Genomic DNA, 16,259 nt, shown 5'->3' on the forward strand with positions numbered 1-16,259 from the left:
ACGCAGCGCCTTTGACCACTCGGCCACACTACCTGTGGAAACAAGAGAAGGCGCATTTACACAACTCAAGGCGGCAGACCCCACCTCTGTCAATTGACGCTGTCTCACATTTGGGTTAATGCATGTGTCCAAACTATGTGCTTTACCTGGGTAGCCTACTTGCAGTTTAGCTGTAGTAGTAGTATTTATCAACGCTTGAAGATTAGTAAGGCACACCCCATGTAAGAAGTACCATGGAATTAGAGAAAACATAATGTGCACGTTGATCCACTAGCATCATCTGTTCAGTCTGATGATCACAGATGGAGCTCTTGCACCACTCATGTGGGCAAACTGTAGCAATTGGCAGTGGTGGGATTCGAACCCACGCCTCCTGAGAGACTGGAGCCTTAATCCAGCGCCTTGGACCGCTCGGCCACACTACCAGGTATCTTGTGTTCCATCCTTAGCCAGCCAAAGCAGGGTGAGTCGAGACCTAGCACCAGTGCAATAGGTCGCAGAACAATGCAAACCCCGCCAACAAAAGATGCATTAAATGCCATCAGTTAGTTTGGAGTTATATGCAAGAGAAAGATCATGAGAGAACCAATGGCTGTGACATTCATCCATCCATGGGTGCTGTGACAGGGCCTGAGAGAGCAAGCAGCTTCTGATGGACGAGGAGGGTCTCTACATTAAAGTGGATGGCCAGTCAAGCTTACACCTCACGGTGTCACACAGGAATGTTCACAGAAGTAGCAGAGGATGGTTTCGATCCATCGACCTCTGGGTTATGGGCCCAGCACGCTTCCGCTGCGCCACTCTGCTCTCATGTACCCTTATCATCACCCGACTTGTACATTCTTCCTGAGTTGAAATGTTATATTGTGCACCTTGTAATTAACTTCCGACAAAACACTGGCATCATATTGGAGGAACCCCGCATTGGGACATCCCCTGCTGCCTTCCCTCCATCCATCTACAGTGACTCCATTAAAGTGGGGTAAAGTTCAGTCTACATATCATTGGTGACACACAGGAAGGCTTAGAGAAGTAGCAGAGGATGGTTTCGATCCATTGACCTCTGGGTTATGGGCCCAGCACGCTTCCGCTGGGCCACTCTGCTCTAATGTACGCTCATCATCACCAGACTTTAGTGCACTTGAGGTCACACTCTGACAGAGCCAAAGGGACCACATCACTGCAAAGAGCAAAGGTGCAATCCTGAGGTTTCCAAAAACCTCAGCTGCACCTTGAGAGCCTGTCCATGAATACCACAACCAGAATCGGGGACAAAGAGAGTGCCAAGCAAACTCGCTCTACTGGCTAACATGGTACTGGCAGTGGTGGGATTTGAACCCACGCCTCCTTAGAGACTGGAGCCTAAATCCAGCGCCTTTGACCACTCGGCCACACTACCTGTGGAAACAAGAGAAGGCGCATTTACGCAACTCAAGGCGGCAGCCCCCACCTCTGTCAATTGACGCTGTGTCACATTTGGGTTAATGCATGTGTCCAAACTATGTGCTTTACCTGGGTAGCCTACTTGCAGTTTAGCTGTAGTAGTAGTATTTATCAACGCTTGAAGATTAGTAAGGCACACCCCATGTAAGAAGTACCATGGAATTAGAGAAAGCATAATGTGCACGTTGATCCACTAGCATCATCTGTTCAGTCTGATGATCACAGATGGAGCTCTTGCACCACTCATGTGGGCAACCTGTAGCAATTGGCAGTGGTGGGATTCGAACCCACGCCTCCTGAGAGACTGGAGCCTTAATCCAGCGCCTTGGACCGCTCGGCCACACTACCAGGTATCTTGTGTTCCATCCTTAGCCAGCCAAAGCAGGGTGAGTCGAGACCTAGCACCAGTGCAATAGGTCGCAGAACAATGCAAACCCCGCCCTGCATGCAACAAAAGATGCATTAAATGCCATCAGTTAGTTTGGAGTTATATGCAAGAGAAAGATAATGAGAGAACCAATGGCTGTGACATTCATCCATGGGTGCTGTGACAGAGCCCGAGAGAGCAAGCAGCTTCTGATGGACGAGGAGGGTCTCTACATTAAAGTGGATGGCCAGTCAAGTTCACACCTCACGGTGTCACACAGGAATGTTCACAGAAGTAGCAGAGGATGGTTTCGATCCATCGACCTCTGGGTTATGGGCCCAGCACGCTTCCGCTGCGCCACTCTTCTCTCATGTACCCTTATCATCACCCCACTTGTACATTCTTCCTGAGTTGAAATGTTATATTGTGCACCTTGTAATTAACTTCCGACAAAACACTGGCATCATATTGGAGGAACCCCGCATTGGGACATCCCCTGCTGCCTTCCCTCCATCCATCTACAGTGACTCCATTAAAGTGGGGTAAAGTTCAGTCTACGTATCATTGGTGACACACAGGAAGGCTTAGAGAAGTAGCAGAGGATGGTTTCGATCCATCGACCTCTGGGTTATGGGCCCAGCACGCTTCCGCTGCGCCACTCTGCTCTAATGAAAGCTCATCATCACCTGACTTTAGTGCACTTGAGGTCACACTCTGACAGAGCCAAAGGGACCACATCACTGCAAGAGCAAAGGTGCAATCCTGAGGTTTCCAAAAACCTCAGCTGCACCTTGAGAGCCTGTCCATGAATACCACAACCCGAATCGGGGACAAAGAGAGTGCCAAGCAAACTCGCTCTACTGGCTAACATGGTACTGGCAGCGGTGGGATTTGAACCCACGCCTCCTTAGAGACTGGGGCCTAAATCCAGCGCCTTTGACCACTCGGCCACACTACCTGTGGAAACAAGAGAAGGCGCATTTACGCAACTCAAGGCGGCAGACCCCACCTCTGTCAATTGACGCTGTCTCACATTTGGGTTAATGCATGTGTCCAAACTATGTGCTTTACCTGGGTAGCCTACTTGCAGTTTAGCTGTAGTAGTAGTATTTATCAACGCTTGAAGATTAGTAAGGCACACCCCATGTAAGAAGTACCATGGAATTAGAGAAAACATAATGTGCACGTTGATCCACTAGCATCATCTGTTCAGTCTGATGATCACAGATGGAGCTCTTGCACCACTCATGTGGGCAACCTGTAGCAATTGGCAGTGGTGGGATTCGAACCCACGCCTCCTGAGAGACTGGAGCCTTAATCCAGCGCCTTGGACCGCTCGGCCACACTACCAGGTATCTTGTGTTCCATCCTTAGCCAGCCAAAGCAGGGTGAGTCGAGACCTAGCACCAGTGCAATAGGTCGCAGAACAATGCAAACCCCGCCAACAAAAGATGCATTAAATGCCATCAGTTAGTTTGGAGTTATATGCAAGAGAAAGATAATGAGAGAACCAATGGCTGTGACATTCATCCATCCATGGGTGCTGTGACAGGGCCTGAGAGAGCAAGCAGCTTCTGATGGACGAGGAGGGTCTCTACATTAAAGTGGATGGCCAGTCAAGTTTACACCTCACGGTGTCACACAGGAATGTTCACAGAAGTAGCAGAGGATGGTTTCGATCCATCGACCTCTGGGTTATGGGCCCAGCACGCTTCCGCTGCGCCACTCTGCTCTCATGTACCCTTATCATCACCCGACTTGTACATTCTTCCTGAGTTGAAATGTTATATTGTGCACCTTGTAATTAACTTCCGACAAAACACTGGCATCATATTGGAGGAACCCCGCATTGGGACATCCCCTGCTGCCTTCCCTCCATCCATCTACAGTGACTCCATTAAAGTGGAGTAAAGTTCAGTCTACGTATCATTGGTGACACACAGGAAGGCTTAGAGAAGTAGCAGAGGATGGTTTCGATCCATCGACCTCTGGGTTATGGGCCCAGCACGCTTCCGCTGCGCCACTCTGCTCTAATGTACGCCCATCATCACCTGACTTTAGTGCACTTGAGGTCACACTCTGACAGAGCCAAAGGGACCACATCACTGCAAAGAGCAAAGGTGCAATCCTGAGGTTTCCAAAAACCTCAGCTGCACCTTGAGAGCCTGTCCATGAATACCACAACCAGAATCGGGGACAAAGAGAGTGCCAAGCAAACTCGCTCTACTGGCTAACATGGTACTGGCAGTGGTGGGATTTGAACCCACGCCTCCTTAGAGACTGGAGCCTAAATCCAGCGCCTTTGACCACTCGGCCACACTACCTGTGGAAACAAGAGAAGGCGCATTTACGCAACTCAAGGCGGCAGCCCCCACCTCTGCCAATTGACGCTGTCTCACATTTGGGTTAATGCATGTGTCCAAACTATGTGCTTTACCTGGGTAGCCTACTTGCAGTTTAGCTGTAGTAGTAGTATTTATCAACGCTTGAAGATTAGTAAGGCACACCCCATGTAAGAAGTACCATGGAATTAGAGAAAACATAATGTGCACGTTGATCCACTAGCATCATCTGTTCAGTCTGATGATCACAGATGGAGCTCTTGCACCACTCATGTGGGCAACCTGTAGCAATTGGCAGTGGTGGGATTCGAACCCACGCCTCCTGAGAGACTGGAGCCTTAATCCAGCGCCTTGGACCGCTCGGCCACACTACCAGGTATCTTGTGTTCCATCCTTAGCCAGCCAAAGCAGGGTGAGTCGAGACCTAGCACCAGTGCAATAGGTCGCAGAACAATGCAAACCCCGCCCTGCATGCAACAAAAGATGCATTAAATGCCATCAGTTAGTTTGGAGTTATATGCAAGAGAAAGATCATGAGAGAACCAATGGCTGTGACATTCATCCATCCATGGGTGCTGTGACAGGGCCTGAGAGAGCAAGCAGCTTCTGATGGACGAGGAGGGTCTCTACATTAAAGTGGATGGCCAGTCAAGTTTACACCTCACGGTGTCACACAGGAATGTTCACAGAAGTAGCAGAGGATGGTTTCGATCCATCGACCTCTGGGTTATGGGCCCAGCACGCTTCCGCTGCGCCACTCTGCTCTCATGTACCCTTATCATCACCCGACTTGTACATTCTTCCTGAGTTGAAATGTTATATTGTGCACCTTGTAATTAACTTCCGACAAAACACTGGCATCATATTGGAGGAACCCCGCATTGGGACATCCCCTGCTGCCTTCCCTCCATCCATCTACAGTGACTCCATTAAAGTGGGGTAAAGTTCAGGCTACGTATCATTGGTGACACACAGGAAGGCTTAGAGAAGTAGCAGAGGATGGTTTCGATCCATCGACCTCTGGGTTATGGGCCCAGCACGCTTCCGCTGCGCCACTCTGCTCTAATGAAAGCTCATCATCACCTGACTTTAGTGCACTTGAGGTCACACTCTGACAGAGCCAAAGGGACCACATCACTGCAAGAGCAAAGGTGCAATCCTGAGGTTTCCAAAAACCTCAGCTGCACCTTGAGAGCCTGTCCATGAATACCACAACCCGAATCGGGGACAAAGAGAGTGCCAAGCAAACTCGCTCTACTGGCTAACATGGTACTGGCAGTGGTGGGATTTGAACCCACGCCTCCTTAGAGACTGGGGCCTAAATCCAGCGCCTTTGACCACTCGGCCACACTACCTGTGGAAACAAGAGAAGGCGCATTTACGCAACTCAAGGCGGCAGACCCCACCTCTGTCAATTGACGCTGTCTCACATTTGGGTTAATGCATGTGTCCAAACTATGTGCTTTACCTGGGTAGCCTACTTGCAGTTTAGCTGTAGTAGTAGTATTTATCAACGCTTGAAGATTAGTAAGGCACACCCCATGTAAGAAGTACCATGGAATTAGAGAAAACATAATGTGCACGTTGATCCACTAGCATCATCTGTTCAGTCTGATGATCACAGATGGAGCTCTTGCACCACTCATGTGGGCAACCTGTAGCAATTGGCAGTGGTGGGATTCGAACCCACGCCTCCTGAGAGACTGGAGCCTTAATCCAGCGCCTTGGACCGCTCGGCCACACTACCAGGTATCTTGTGTTCCATCCTTAGCCAGCCAAAGCAGGGTGAGTCGAGACCTAGCACCAGTGCAATAGGTCGCAGAACAATGCAAACCCCGCCAACAAAAGATGCATTAAATGCCATCAGTTAGTTTGGAGTTATATGCAAGAGAAAGATAATGAGAGAACCAATGGCTGTGACATTCATCCATCCATGGGTGCTGTGACAGGGCCTGAGAGAGCAAGCAGCTTCTGATGGACGAGGAGGGTCTCTACATTAAAGTGGATGGCCAGTCAAGTTTACACCTCACGGTGTCACACAGGAATGTTCACAGAAGTAGCAGAGGATGGTTTCGATCCATCGACCTCTGGGTTATGGGCCCAGCACGCTTCCGCTGCGCCACTCTGCTCTCATGTACCCTTATCATCACCCGACTTGTACATTCTTCCTGAGTTGAAATGTTATATTGTGCACCTTGTAATTAACTTCCGACAAAACACTGGCATCATATTGGAGGAACCCCGCATTGGGACATCCCCTGCTGCCTTCCCTCCATCCATCTACAGTGACTCCATTAAAGTGGAGTAAAGTTCAGTCTACGTATCATTGGTGACACACAGGAAGGCTTAGAGAAGTAGCAGAGGATGGTTTCGATCCATCGACCTCTGGGTTATGGGCCCAGCACGCTTCCGCTGCGCCACTCTGCTCTAATGTACGCCCATCATCACCTGACTTTAGTGCACTTGAGGTCACACTCTGACAGAGCCAAAGGGACCACATCACTGCAAAGAGCAAAGGTGCAATCCTGAGGTTTCCAAAAACCTCAGCTGCACCTTGAGAGCCTGTCCATGAATACCACAACCAGAATCGGGGACAAAGAGAGTGCCAAGCAAACTCGCTCTACTGGCTAACATGGTACTGGCAGTGGTGGGATTTGAACCCACGCCTCCTTAGAGACTGGAGCCTAAATCCAGCGCCTTTGACCACTCGGCCACACTACCTGTGGAAACAAGAGAAGGCGCATTTACGCAACTCAAGGCGGCAGCCCCCACCTCTGCCAATTGACGCTGTCTCACATTTGGGTTAATGCATGTGTCCAAACTATGTGCTTTACCTGGGTAGCCTACTTGCAGTTTAGCTGTAGTAGTAGTATTTATCAACGCTTGAAGATTAGTAAGGCACACCCCATGTAAGAAGTACCATGGAATTAGAGAAAACATAATGTGCACGTTGATCCACTAGCATCATCTGTTCAGTCTGATGATCACAGATGGAGCTCTTGCACCACTCATGTGGGCAACCTGTAGCAATTGGCAGTGGTGGGATTCGAACCCACGCCTCCTGAGAGACTGGAGCCTTAATCCAGCGCCTTGGACCGCTCGGCCACACTACCAGGTATCTTGTGTTCCATCCTTAGCCAGCCAAAGCAGGGTGAGTCGAGACCTAGCACCAGTGCAATAGGTCGCAGAACAATGCAAACCCCGCCCTGCATGCAACAAAAGATGCATTAAATGCCATCAGTTAGTTTGGAGTTATATGCAAGAGAAAGATAATGAGAGAACCAATGGCTGTGACATTCATCCATGGGTGCTGTGACAGAGCCCGAGAGAGCAAGCAGCTTCTGATGGACGAGGAGGGTCTCTACATTAAAGTGGATGGCCAGTCAAGTTCACACCTCACGGTGTCACACAGGAATGTTCACAGAAGTAGCAGAGGATGGTTTCGATCCATCGACCTCTGGGTTATGGGCCCAGCACGCTTCCGCTGCGCCACTCTTCTCTCATGTACCCTTATCATCACCCCACTTGTACATTCTTCCTGAGTTGAAATGTTATATTGTGCACCTTGTAATTAACTTCCGACAAAACACTGGCATCATATTGGAGGAACCCCGCATTGGGACATCCCCTGCTGCCTTCCCTCCATCCATCTACAGTGACTCCATTAAAGTGGGGTAAAGTTCAGTCTACGTATCATTGGTGACACACAGGAAGGCTTAGAGAAGTAGCAGAGGATGGTTTCGATCCATCGACCTCTGGGTTATGGGCCCAGCACGCTTCCGCTGCGCCACTCTGCTCTAATGAAAGCTCATCATCACCTGACTTTAGTGCACTTGAGGTCACACTCTGACAGAGCCAAAGGGACCACATCACTGCAAGAGCAAAGGTGCAATCCTGAGGTTTCCAAAAACCTCAGCTGCACCTTGAGAGCCTGTCCATGAATACCACAACCCGAATCGGGGACAAAGAGAGTGCCAAGCAAACTCGCTCTACTGGCTAACATGGTACTGGCAGCGGTGGGATTTGAACCCACGCCTCCTTAGAGACTGGGGCCTAAATCCAGCGCCTTTGACCACTCGGCCACACTACCTGTGGAAACAAGAGAAGGCGCATTTACGCAACTCAAGGCGGCAGACCCCACCTCTGTCAATTGACGCTGTCTCACATTTGGGTTAATGCATGTGTCCAAACTATGTGCTTTACCTGGGTAGCCTACTTGCAGTTTAGCTGTAGTAGTAGTATTTATCAACGCTTGAAGATTAGTAAGGCACACCCCATGTAAGAAGTACCATGGAATTAGAGAAAACATAATGTGCACGTTGATCCACTAGCATCATCTGTTCAGTCTGATGATCACAGATGGAGCTCTTGCACCACTCATGTGGGCAACCTGTAGCAATTGGCAGTGGTGGGATTCGAACCCACGCCTCCTGAGAGACTGGAGCCTTAATCCAGCGCCTTGGACCGCTCGGCCACACTACCAGGTATCTTGTGTTCCATCCTTAGCCAGCCAAAGCAGGGTGAGTCGAGACCTAGCACCAGTGCAATAGGTCGCAGAACAATGCAAACCCCGCCAACAAAAGATGCATTAAATGCCATCAGTTAGTTTGGAGTTATATGCAAGAGAAAGATAATGAGAGAACCAATGGCTGTGACATTCATCCATCCATGGGTGCTGTGACAGGGCCTGAGAGAGCAAGCAGCTTCTGATGGACGAGGAGGGTCTCTACATTAAAGTGGATGGCCAGTCAAGTTTACACCTCACGGTGTCACACAGGAATGTTCACAGAAGTAGCAGAGGATGGTTTCGATCCATCGACCTCTGGGTTATGGGCCCAGCACGCTTCCGCTGCGCCACTCTGCTCTCATGTACCCTTATCATCACCCGACTTGTACATTCTTCCTGAGTTGAAATGTTATATTGTGCACCTTGTAATTAACTTCCGACAAAACACTGGCATCATATTGGAGGAACCCCGCATTGGGACATCCCCTGCTGCCTTCCCTCCATCCATCTACAGTGACTCCATTAAAGTGGAGTAAAGTTCAGTCTACGTATCATTGGTGACACACAGGAAGGCTTAGAGAAGTAGCAGAGGATGGTTTCGATCCATCGACCTCTGGGTTATGGGCCCAGCACGCTTCCGCTGCGCCACTCTGCTCTAATGTACGCCCATCATCACCTGACTTTAGTGCACTTGAGGTCACACTCTGACAGAGCCAAAGGGACCACATCACTGCAAAGAGCAAAGGTGCAATCCTGAGGTTTCCAAAAACCTCAGCTGCACCTTGAGAGCCTGTCCATGAATACCACAACCAGAATCGGGGACAAAGAGAGTGCCAAGCAAACTCGCTCTACTGGCTAACATGGTACTGGCAGTGGTGGGATTTGAACCCACGCCTCCTTAGAGACTGGAGCCTAAATCCAGCGCCTTTGACCACTCGGCCACACTACCTGTGGAAACAAGAGAAGGCGCATTTACGCAACTCAAGGCGGCAGCCCCCACCTCTGCCAATTGACGCTGTCTCACATTTGGGTTAATGCATGTGTCCAAACTATGTGCTTTACCTGGGTAGCCTACTTGCAGTTTAGCTGTAGTAGTAGTATTTATCAACGCTTGAAGATTAGTAAGGCACACCCCATGTAAGAAGTACCATGGAATTAGAGAAAACATAATGTGCACGTTGATCCACTAGCATCATCTGTTCAGTCTGATGATCACAGATGGAGCTCTTGCACCACTCATGTGGGCAACCTGTAGCAAGTGGCAGTGGTGGGATTCGAACCCACGCCTCCTGAGAGACTGGAGCCTTAATCCAGCGCCTTGGACCGCTCGGCCACACTACCAGGTATCTTGTGTTCCATCCTTAGCCAGCCAAAGCAGGGTGAGTCGAGACCTAGCACCAGTGCAATAGGTCGCAGAACAATGCAAACCCCGCCCTGCATGCAACAAAAGATGCATTAAATGCCATCAGTTAGTTTGGAGTTATATGCAAGAGAAAGATAATGAGAGAACCAATGGCTGTGACATTCATCCATGGGTGCTGTGACAGAGCCCGAGAGAGCAAGCAGCTTCTGATGGACGAGGAGGGTCTCTACATTAAAGTGGATGGCCAGTCAAGTTCACACCTCACGGTGTCACACAGGAATGTTCACAGAAGTAGCAGAGGATGGTTTCGATCCATCGACCTCTGGGTTATGGGCCCAGCACGCTTCCGCTGCGCCACTCTGCTCTCATGTACCCTTATCATCACCCCACTTGTACATTCTTCCTGAGTTGAAATGTTATATTGTGCACCTTGTAATTAACTTCCGACAAAACACTGGCATCATATTGGAGGAACCCCGCATTGGGACATCCCCTGCTGCCTTCCCTCCATCCATCTACAGTGACTCCATTAAAGTGGGGTAAAGTTCAGTCTACGTATCATTGGTGACACACAGGAAGGCTTAGAGAAGTAGCAGAGGATGGTTTCGATCCATCGACCTCTGGGTTATGGGCCCAGCACGCTTCCGCTGCGCCACTCTGCTCTAATGAAAGCTCATCATCACCTGACTTTAGTGCACTTGAGGTCACACTCTGACAGAGCCAAAGGGACCACATCACTGCAAGAGCAAAGGTGCAATCCTGAGGTTTCCAAAAACCTCAGCTGCACCTTGAGAGCCTGTCCATGAATACCACAACCCGAATCGGGGACAAAGAGAGTGCCAAGCAAACTCGCTCTACTGGCTAACATGGTACTGGCAGTGGTGGGATTTGAACCCACGCCTCCTTAGAGACTGGGGCCTAAATCCAGCGCCTTTGACCACTCGGCCACACTACCTGTGGAAACAAAAGAAGGCGCATTTACGCAACTCAAGGCGGCAGCCCCCACCTCTGTCAATTGACGCTGTCTCACATTTGGGTTAATGCATGTGTCCAAACTATGTGCTTTACCTGGGTAGCCTACTTGCAGTTTAGCTGTAGTAGTAGTATTTATCAACGCTTGAAGATTAGTAAGGCACACCCCATGTAAGAAGTACCATGGAATTAGAGAAAACATAATGTGCACGTTGATCCACTAGCATCATCTGTTCAGTCTGATGATCACAGATGGAGCTCTTGCACCACTCATGTGGGCAAACTGTAGCAATTGGCAGTGGTGGGATTCGAACCCACGCCTCCTGAGAGACTGGAGCCTTAATCTAGCGCCTTGGACCGCTCGGCCACACTACCAGGTATCTTGTGTTCCATCCTTAGCCAGCCAAAGCAGGGTGAGTCGAGACCTAGCACCAGTGCAATAGGTCGCAGAACAATGCAAACCCCGCCAACAAAAGATGCATTAAATGCCATCAGTTAGTTTGGAGTTATATGCAAGAGAAAGATAATGAGAGAACCAATGGCTGTGACATTCATCCATCCATGGGTGCTGTGACAGAGCCTGAGAGAGCAAGCAGCTTCTGATGGACGAGGAGGGTCTCCACATTAAAGTGGATGGCCAGTCAAGTTTACACCTCACGGTGTCACACAGGAATGTTCACAGAAGTAGCAGAGGATGGTTTCGATCCATCGACCTCTGGGTTATGGGCCCAGCACGCTTCCGCTGCGCCACTCTGCTCTCATGTACCCTTATCATCACCCGACTTGTACATTCTTCCTGAGTTGAAATGTTATATTGTGCACCTTGTAATTAACTTCCGACAAAACACTGGCATCATATTGGAGGAACCCCGCATTGGGACATCCCCTGCTGCCTTCCCTCCATCCATCTACAGTGACTCCATTAAAGTGGAGTAAAGTTCAGTCTACGTATCATTGGTGACACACAGGAAGGCTTAGCGAAGTAGCAGAGGATGGTTTCGATCCATCGACCTCTGGGTTATGGGCCCAGCACGCTTCCGCTGCGCCACTCTGCTCTAATGTATGCCCATCATAACCTGACTTTAGTGCACTTGAGGTCACACTCTGACAGAGCCAAAGGGACCACATCACTGCAAAGAGCAAACGTGCAATCCTGAGGTTTCCAAAAACCTCAGCTGCACCTTGAGAGCCTGTGCATGAATACCACAACCAGAATCGGGGACAAAGAGAGTGCCAAGCAAACTCGCTCTACTGGCTAACATGGTACTGGCAGTGGTGGGATTTGAACCCACGCCTCCTTAGAGACTGGAGCCTAAATCCAGCGCCTTTGACCACTCGGCCACACTACCTGTGGAAACAAGAGAAGGCGCATTTACGCAACTCAAGGCGGCAGCCCCCACCTCTGCCAATTGACGCTGTCTCACATTTGGGTTAATGCATGTGTCCAAACTATGTGCTTTACCTGGGTAGCCTACTTGCAGTTAAGCTGTAGTAGTAGTATTTATCAACGCTTGAAGATTAGTAAGGCACACCCCATGTAAGAAGTACCATGGAATTAGAGAAAACATAATGTGCACGTTGATCCACTAGCATCATCTGTTCAGTCTGATGATCACAGATGGAGCTCTTGCACCACTCATGTGGGCAAACTGTAGCAATTGGCAGTGGTGGGACTCGAACCCACGCCTCCTGAGAGACTGGAGCCTTAATCCAGCGCCTTGGACCGCTCGGCCACACTACCAGGTATCTTGTGTTCCATCCTTAGCCAGCCAAAGCAGGGTGAGTCGAGACCTAGCACCAGTGCAATAGGTCGCAGAACAATGCAAACCCCGCCAACAAAAGATGCATTAAATGCCATCAGTTAGTTTGGAGTTATATGCAAGAGAAAGATAATGAGAGAACCAATGGCTGTGACATTCATCCATCCATGGGTGCTGTGACAGAGCCTGAGAGAGCAAGCAGCTTCTGATGGACGAGGAGGGTCTCCACATTAAAGTGGATGGCCAGTCAAGTTTACACCTCACGGTGTCACACAGGAATGTTCACAGAAGTAGCAGAGGATGGTTTCGATCCATCGACCTCTGGGTTATGGGCCCAGCACGCTTCCGCTGCGCCACTCTGCTCTCATGTACCCTTATCATCACCCCACTTGTACATTCTTCCTGAGTTGAAATGTTATATTGTGCACCTTGTAATTAACTTCCGACAAAAACACTGGCATCATATTGGAGGAACCCCGCATTGGGACATCCCCTGCTGCCTTCCCTCCATCCATCTACAGTGACTCCATTAAAGTGGAGTAAAGTTCAGTCTACGTATCATTGGTGACACACAGGAAGGCTTAGAGAAGTAGCAGAGGATGGTTTCGATCCATCGACCTCTGGGTTATGGGCCCAGCACGCTTCCGCTGCGCCACTCTGCTCTAATGTACGCCCATCATCACCTGACTTTAGTGCACTTGAGGTCACACTCTGACAGAGCCAAAGGGACCACATCACTGCAAAGAGCAAAGGTGCAATCCTGAGGTTTCCAAAAACCTCAGCTGCACCTTGAGAGCCTGTCCATGAATACCACAACCAGAATCGGGGACAAAGAGAGTGCCAAGCAAACTCGCTCTACTGGCTAACATGGTACTGGCAGTGGTGGGATTTGAACCCACGCCTCCTTAGAGACTGGAGCCTAAATCCAGCGCCTTTGACCACTCGGCCACACTACCTGTGGAAACAAGAGAAGGCGCATTTACACAACTCAAGGCGGCAGCCCCCACCTCTGTCAATTGACGCTGTCTCACATTTGGGTTAATGCATGTGTCCAAACTATGTGCTTTACCTGGGTAGCCTACTTGCAGTTTAGCTGTAGTAGTAGTATTTATCAACGCTTGAAGATTAGTAAGGCACACCCCATGTAAGAAGTACCATGGAATTAGAGAAAACATAATGTGCACGTTGATCTACTAGCATCATCTGTTCAGTCTGATGATCACAGATGGAGCTCTTGCACCACTCATGTGGGCAAACTGTAGCAATTGGCAGTGGTGGGATTCGAACCCACGCCTCCTGAGAGACTGGAGCCTTAATCTAGCGCCTTGGACCGCTCGGCCACACTACCAGGTATCTTGTGTTCCATCCTTAGCCAGCCAAAGCAGGGTGAGTCGAGACCTAGCACCAGTGCAATAGGTCGCAGAACAATGCAAACCCCGCCAACAAAAGATGCATTAAATGCCATCAGTTAGTTTGGAGTTATATGCAAGAGAAAGATAATGAGAGAACCAATGGCTGTGACATTCATCCATCCATGGGTGCTGTGACAGAGCCTGAGAGAGCAAGCAGCTTCTGATGGACGAGGAGGGTCTCCACATTAAAGTGGATGGCCAGTCAAGTTTACACCTCACGGTGTCACACAGGAATGTTCACAGAAGTAGCAGAGGATGGTTTCGATCCATCGACCTCTGGGTTATGGGCCCAGCACGCTTCCGCTGCGCCACTCTGCTCTCATGTACCCTTATCATCACCCCACTTGTACATTCTTCCTGAGTTGAAATGTTATATTGTGCACCTTGTAATTAACTTCCGACAAAACACTGGCATCATATTGGAGGAACCCCGCATTGGGACATCCCCTGCTGCCTTCCCTCCATCCATCTACAGTGACTCCATTAAAGTGGGGTAAAGTTCAGTCTACGTATCATTGGTGACACACAGGAAGGCTTAGAGAAGTAGCAGAGGATGGTTTCGATCCATCGACCTCTGGGTTATGGGCCCAGCACGCTTCCGCTGCGCCACTCTGCTCTAATGTACGCTCATCATCACCAGACTTTAGTGCACTTGAGGTCACACTCTGACAGAGCCAAAGGGACCACATCACTGCAAAGAGCAAAGGTGCAATCCTGAGGTTTCCAAAAACCTCAGCTGCACCTTGAGAGCCTGTCCATGAATACCACAACCAGAATCGGGGACAAAGAGAGTGCCAAGCAAACTCGCTCTACTGGCTAACATGGTAGTGGCAGTGGTGGGATTTGAACCCACGCCTCCTTAGAGACTGGAGCCTAGAACGCCAGGTGACGCCGGATGGGCCGGGGAAATGTTGGAAATGTTGGAGCAAAGTTGGACGAGGCAGCCAATCACGTTCGCAGCCCCAACATTCGGCAGCCAATCGCCGTCGCGGATTCTTCCCCCAGCTCCAACATTTCCAACATTTGACCAATCACGGCGCAGAAATGTTGGACAGCCGGAGCTCTTTTTTTCTCTCTCTGGTGGGCGGCAACTCCGGTGTTTGACAGCCGGTCATTCATTCGAGAAACGGAGATTATAAATATCGTCATGGTGAGTATTTCTAAAAATATAAAAATAATAATATTACAGTGCCGGATAAATCATTAAGAGAACAAGCTATGTTGCCGGTTGTGTCATGTTGTAGTGTTTGTTTAATCGCTTAATGTTTACATTTTGTTTAGGCGGTTCGTTATGAGTTTACGCGGTCAGTTATGTTCTATATTGTACAGTGGTTGAACTTCGTCAGCCGGCATTATTATCTTATATTACCTTGCCAGGTCCAGTTTTGTGTTAAATCACAAGAGACCTTAGCTAAATCGAGTGTTTGTTGACCGGTTACCACGATGTTTAACTTACAGTGGGGTTTCATATTTAACTTACTACAGTCGTTAGCCGGCATATGCTAATATTAGCTATGTATTCATGTCAATTTTTCTGCTAATTGAAACCTCAGGCAAATTATATGTTTTTGACGGGTTACTGGTGTGGTGTACTGTGAATGTTAATGTATTACAGTGTTGTGATCTGTCATGCAAATGGGCGTCAATGGCGTTGTCTCCTCCTCTTCCTAACGTTACTATTTCAGTAAAGTTAAACTGCTACTGCGACTAAGTTACAGTGTAGAGTCATTTTGAGGGGATTGGCAAAACGTATTTTACACTTACACATATTTTATTTGTTGTAATCGTTCTCTGTCATATGTACCGGTATGAATTAGCTATTACAGTACAGTGAGAGGAAAGCAGCAGCCCTCTTTCATTTGGCTAAATTGCAAATATATTGCATGAGTTACTCTTAGTACATTTTCTAATGTTTCTGAATATGTTATTACCTTAAATTATATTAACATAACATACTGGGTGAAGTTTAGAAAAAATCAAAAGCATGGTTCAGGTCCTCCTTTTTCTCCTCTCTTGCTCATCTGCTGCTGATGTGAGCTTGAACTGTTGAAGCATGTGTAAACTGAGTAATGAATGAAGGAGGGCATGGCCCT

The 16,259-nt window shown here is 49.0% G+C and overlaps 40 non-coding genes across 40 annotated transcripts; all 40 read right to left on the reverse strand.

Annotated features, from left to right (window-relative positions):
* Positions 1 to 343: 343 nt before the first annotated feature.
* Positions 344 to 425, reverse strand: trnal-aag (transfer RNA leucine (anticodon AAG)). Its single transcript has one exon. It is a non-coding gene; the product is annotated as a tRNA-Leu (tRNA).
* Positions 426 to 735: 310 nt separating this feature from the next.
* On the reverse strand, positions 736 to 807 carry trnam-cau (transfer RNA methionine (anticodon CAU)). Its single transcript has one exon. It is a non-coding gene; the product is annotated as a tRNA-Met (tRNA).
* Positions 808 to 1,317: 510 nt separating this feature from the next.
* Positions 1,318 to 1,399, reverse strand: trnal-uag (transfer RNA leucine (anticodon UAG)). Its single transcript has one exon. It is a non-coding gene; the product is annotated as a tRNA-Leu (tRNA).
* Positions 1,400 to 1,709: 310 nt separating this feature from the next.
* On the reverse strand, positions 1,710 to 1,791 carry trnal-aag (transfer RNA leucine (anticodon AAG)). The gene has a single exon. It is a non-coding gene; the product is annotated as a tRNA-Leu (tRNA).
* Positions 1,792 to 2,403: 612 nt separating this feature from the next.
* trnam-cau (transfer RNA methionine (anticodon CAU)) lies at positions 2,404 to 2,475 on the reverse strand. The gene has a single exon. It is a non-coding gene; the product is annotated as a tRNA-Met (tRNA).
* A 211-nt stretch (positions 2,476 to 2,686) lies between these two features.
* On the reverse strand, positions 2,687 to 2,768 carry trnal-uag (transfer RNA leucine (anticodon UAG)). Its single transcript has one exon. It is a non-coding gene; the product is annotated as a tRNA-Leu (tRNA).
* A 310-nt stretch (positions 2,769 to 3,078) lies between these two features.
* Positions 3,079 to 3,160, reverse strand: trnal-aag (transfer RNA leucine (anticodon AAG)). The gene has a single exon. It is a non-coding gene; the product is annotated as a tRNA-Leu (tRNA).
* A 310-nt stretch (positions 3,161 to 3,470) lies between these two features.
* Positions 3,471 to 3,542, reverse strand: trnam-cau (transfer RNA methionine (anticodon CAU)). The gene has a single exon. It is a non-coding gene; the product is annotated as a tRNA-Met (tRNA).
* Positions 3,543 to 3,768: 226 nt separating this feature from the next.
* On the reverse strand, positions 3,769 to 3,840 carry trnam-cau (transfer RNA methionine (anticodon CAU)). Its single transcript has one exon. It is a non-coding gene; the product is annotated as a tRNA-Met (tRNA).
* Positions 3,841 to 4,052: 212 nt separating this feature from the next.
* Positions 4,053 to 4,134, reverse strand: trnal-uag (transfer RNA leucine (anticodon UAG)). The gene has a single exon. It is a non-coding gene; the product is annotated as a tRNA-Leu (tRNA).
* Positions 4,135 to 4,444: 310 nt separating this feature from the next.
* Positions 4,445 to 4,526, reverse strand: trnal-aag (transfer RNA leucine (anticodon AAG)). Its single transcript has one exon. It is a non-coding gene; the product is annotated as a tRNA-Leu (tRNA).
* Positions 4,527 to 4,844: 318 nt separating this feature from the next.
* On the reverse strand, positions 4,845 to 4,916 carry trnam-cau (transfer RNA methionine (anticodon CAU)). The gene has a single exon. It is a non-coding gene; the product is annotated as a tRNA-Met (tRNA).
* A 226-nt stretch (positions 4,917 to 5,142) lies between these two features.
* trnam-cau (transfer RNA methionine (anticodon CAU)) lies at positions 5,143 to 5,214 on the reverse strand. The gene has a single exon. It is a non-coding gene; the product is annotated as a tRNA-Met (tRNA).
* A 211-nt stretch (positions 5,215 to 5,425) lies between these two features.
* Positions 5,426 to 5,507, reverse strand: trnal-uag (transfer RNA leucine (anticodon UAG)). The gene has a single exon. It is a non-coding gene; the product is annotated as a tRNA-Leu (tRNA).
* A 310-nt stretch (positions 5,508 to 5,817) lies between these two features.
* On the reverse strand, positions 5,818 to 5,899 carry trnal-aag (transfer RNA leucine (anticodon AAG)). The gene has a single exon. It is a non-coding gene; the product is annotated as a tRNA-Leu (tRNA).
* Positions 5,900 to 6,209: 310 nt separating this feature from the next.
* Positions 6,210 to 6,281, reverse strand: trnam-cau (transfer RNA methionine (anticodon CAU)). Its single transcript has one exon. It is a non-coding gene; the product is annotated as a tRNA-Met (tRNA).
* A 226-nt stretch (positions 6,282 to 6,507) lies between these two features.
* On the reverse strand, positions 6,508 to 6,579 carry trnam-cau (transfer RNA methionine (anticodon CAU)). Its single transcript has one exon. It is a non-coding gene; the product is annotated as a tRNA-Met (tRNA).
* Positions 6,580 to 6,791: 212 nt separating this feature from the next.
* trnal-uag (transfer RNA leucine (anticodon UAG)) lies at positions 6,792 to 6,873 on the reverse strand. The gene has a single exon. It is a non-coding gene; the product is annotated as a tRNA-Leu (tRNA).
* A 310-nt stretch (positions 6,874 to 7,183) lies between these two features.
* On the reverse strand, positions 7,184 to 7,265 carry trnal-aag (transfer RNA leucine (anticodon AAG)). Its single transcript has one exon. It is a non-coding gene; the product is annotated as a tRNA-Leu (tRNA).
* Positions 7,266 to 7,877: 612 nt separating this feature from the next.
* On the reverse strand, positions 7,878 to 7,949 carry trnam-cau (transfer RNA methionine (anticodon CAU)). The gene has a single exon. It is a non-coding gene; the product is annotated as a tRNA-Met (tRNA).
* A 211-nt stretch (positions 7,950 to 8,160) lies between these two features.
* Positions 8,161 to 8,242, reverse strand: trnal-uag (transfer RNA leucine (anticodon UAG)). The gene has a single exon. It is a non-coding gene; the product is annotated as a tRNA-Leu (tRNA).
* Positions 8,243 to 8,552: 310 nt separating this feature from the next.
* Positions 8,553 to 8,634, reverse strand: trnal-aag (transfer RNA leucine (anticodon AAG)). The gene has a single exon. It is a non-coding gene; the product is annotated as a tRNA-Leu (tRNA).
* Positions 8,635 to 8,944: 310 nt separating this feature from the next.
* Positions 8,945 to 9,016, reverse strand: trnam-cau (transfer RNA methionine (anticodon CAU)). Its single transcript has one exon. It is a non-coding gene; the product is annotated as a tRNA-Met (tRNA).
* Positions 9,017 to 9,242: 226 nt separating this feature from the next.
* trnam-cau (transfer RNA methionine (anticodon CAU)) lies at positions 9,243 to 9,314 on the reverse strand. The gene has a single exon. It is a non-coding gene; the product is annotated as a tRNA-Met (tRNA).
* Positions 9,315 to 9,526: 212 nt separating this feature from the next.
* Positions 9,527 to 9,608, reverse strand: trnal-uag (transfer RNA leucine (anticodon UAG)). The gene has a single exon. It is a non-coding gene; the product is annotated as a tRNA-Leu (tRNA).
* Positions 9,609 to 9,918: 310 nt separating this feature from the next.
* Positions 9,919 to 10,000, reverse strand: trnal-aag (transfer RNA leucine (anticodon AAG)). The gene has a single exon. It is a non-coding gene; the product is annotated as a tRNA-Leu (tRNA).
* Positions 10,001 to 10,314: 314 nt separating this feature from the next.
* trnam-cau (transfer RNA methionine (anticodon CAU)) lies at positions 10,315 to 10,386 on the reverse strand. Its single transcript has one exon. It is a non-coding gene; the product is annotated as a tRNA-Met (tRNA).
* A 226-nt stretch (positions 10,387 to 10,612) lies between these two features.
* trnam-cau (transfer RNA methionine (anticodon CAU)) lies at positions 10,613 to 10,684 on the reverse strand. The gene has a single exon. It is a non-coding gene; the product is annotated as a tRNA-Met (tRNA).
* Positions 10,685 to 10,895: 211 nt separating this feature from the next.
* trnal-uag (transfer RNA leucine (anticodon UAG)) lies at positions 10,896 to 10,977 on the reverse strand. The gene has a single exon. It is a non-coding gene; the product is annotated as a tRNA-Leu (tRNA).
* Positions 10,978 to 11,287: 310 nt separating this feature from the next.
* On the reverse strand, positions 11,288 to 11,369 carry trnal-aag (transfer RNA leucine (anticodon AAG)). Its single transcript has one exon. It is a non-coding gene; the product is annotated as a tRNA-Leu (tRNA).
* Positions 11,370 to 11,679: 310 nt separating this feature from the next.
* Positions 11,680 to 11,751, reverse strand: trnam-cau (transfer RNA methionine (anticodon CAU)). The gene has a single exon. It is a non-coding gene; the product is annotated as a tRNA-Met (tRNA).
* A 226-nt stretch (positions 11,752 to 11,977) lies between these two features.
* On the reverse strand, positions 11,978 to 12,049 carry trnam-cau (transfer RNA methionine (anticodon CAU)). The gene has a single exon. It is a non-coding gene; the product is annotated as a tRNA-Met (tRNA).
* Positions 12,050 to 12,261: 212 nt separating this feature from the next.
* Positions 12,262 to 12,343, reverse strand: trnal-uag (transfer RNA leucine (anticodon UAG)). Its single transcript has one exon. It is a non-coding gene; the product is annotated as a tRNA-Leu (tRNA).
* A 310-nt stretch (positions 12,344 to 12,653) lies between these two features.
* Positions 12,654 to 12,735, reverse strand: trnal-aag (transfer RNA leucine (anticodon AAG)). The gene has a single exon. It is a non-coding gene; the product is annotated as a tRNA-Leu (tRNA).
* A 310-nt stretch (positions 12,736 to 13,045) lies between these two features.
* Positions 13,046 to 13,117, reverse strand: trnam-cau (transfer RNA methionine (anticodon CAU)). Its single transcript has one exon. It is a non-coding gene; the product is annotated as a tRNA-Met (tRNA).
* Positions 13,118 to 13,344: 227 nt separating this feature from the next.
* trnam-cau (transfer RNA methionine (anticodon CAU)) lies at positions 13,345 to 13,416 on the reverse strand. Its single transcript has one exon. It is a non-coding gene; the product is annotated as a tRNA-Met (tRNA).
* A 212-nt stretch (positions 13,417 to 13,628) lies between these two features.
* Positions 13,629 to 13,710, reverse strand: trnal-uag (transfer RNA leucine (anticodon UAG)). The gene has a single exon. It is a non-coding gene; the product is annotated as a tRNA-Leu (tRNA).
* A 310-nt stretch (positions 13,711 to 14,020) lies between these two features.
* On the reverse strand, positions 14,021 to 14,102 carry trnal-aag (transfer RNA leucine (anticodon AAG)). The gene has a single exon. It is a non-coding gene; the product is annotated as a tRNA-Leu (tRNA).
* Positions 14,103 to 14,412: 310 nt separating this feature from the next.
* trnam-cau (transfer RNA methionine (anticodon CAU)) lies at positions 14,413 to 14,484 on the reverse strand. The gene has a single exon. It is a non-coding gene; the product is annotated as a tRNA-Met (tRNA).
* Positions 14,485 to 14,710: 226 nt separating this feature from the next.
* On the reverse strand, positions 14,711 to 14,782 carry trnam-cau (transfer RNA methionine (anticodon CAU)). The gene has a single exon. It is a non-coding gene; the product is annotated as a tRNA-Met (tRNA).
* Between the last annotated feature and the right edge of the window lie 1,477 nt (positions 14,783 to 16,259).

The sequence above is a fragment of the Trachurus japonicus genome, chromosome 9, assembly GCF_045865225.1.
Source record: "Trachurus japonicus isolate A0001 chromosome 9, Traja_1.0".
Taxonomy (NCBI): Eukaryota; Metazoa; Chordata; class Actinopteri; order Carangiformes; family Carangidae; genus Trachurus; species Trachurus japonicus.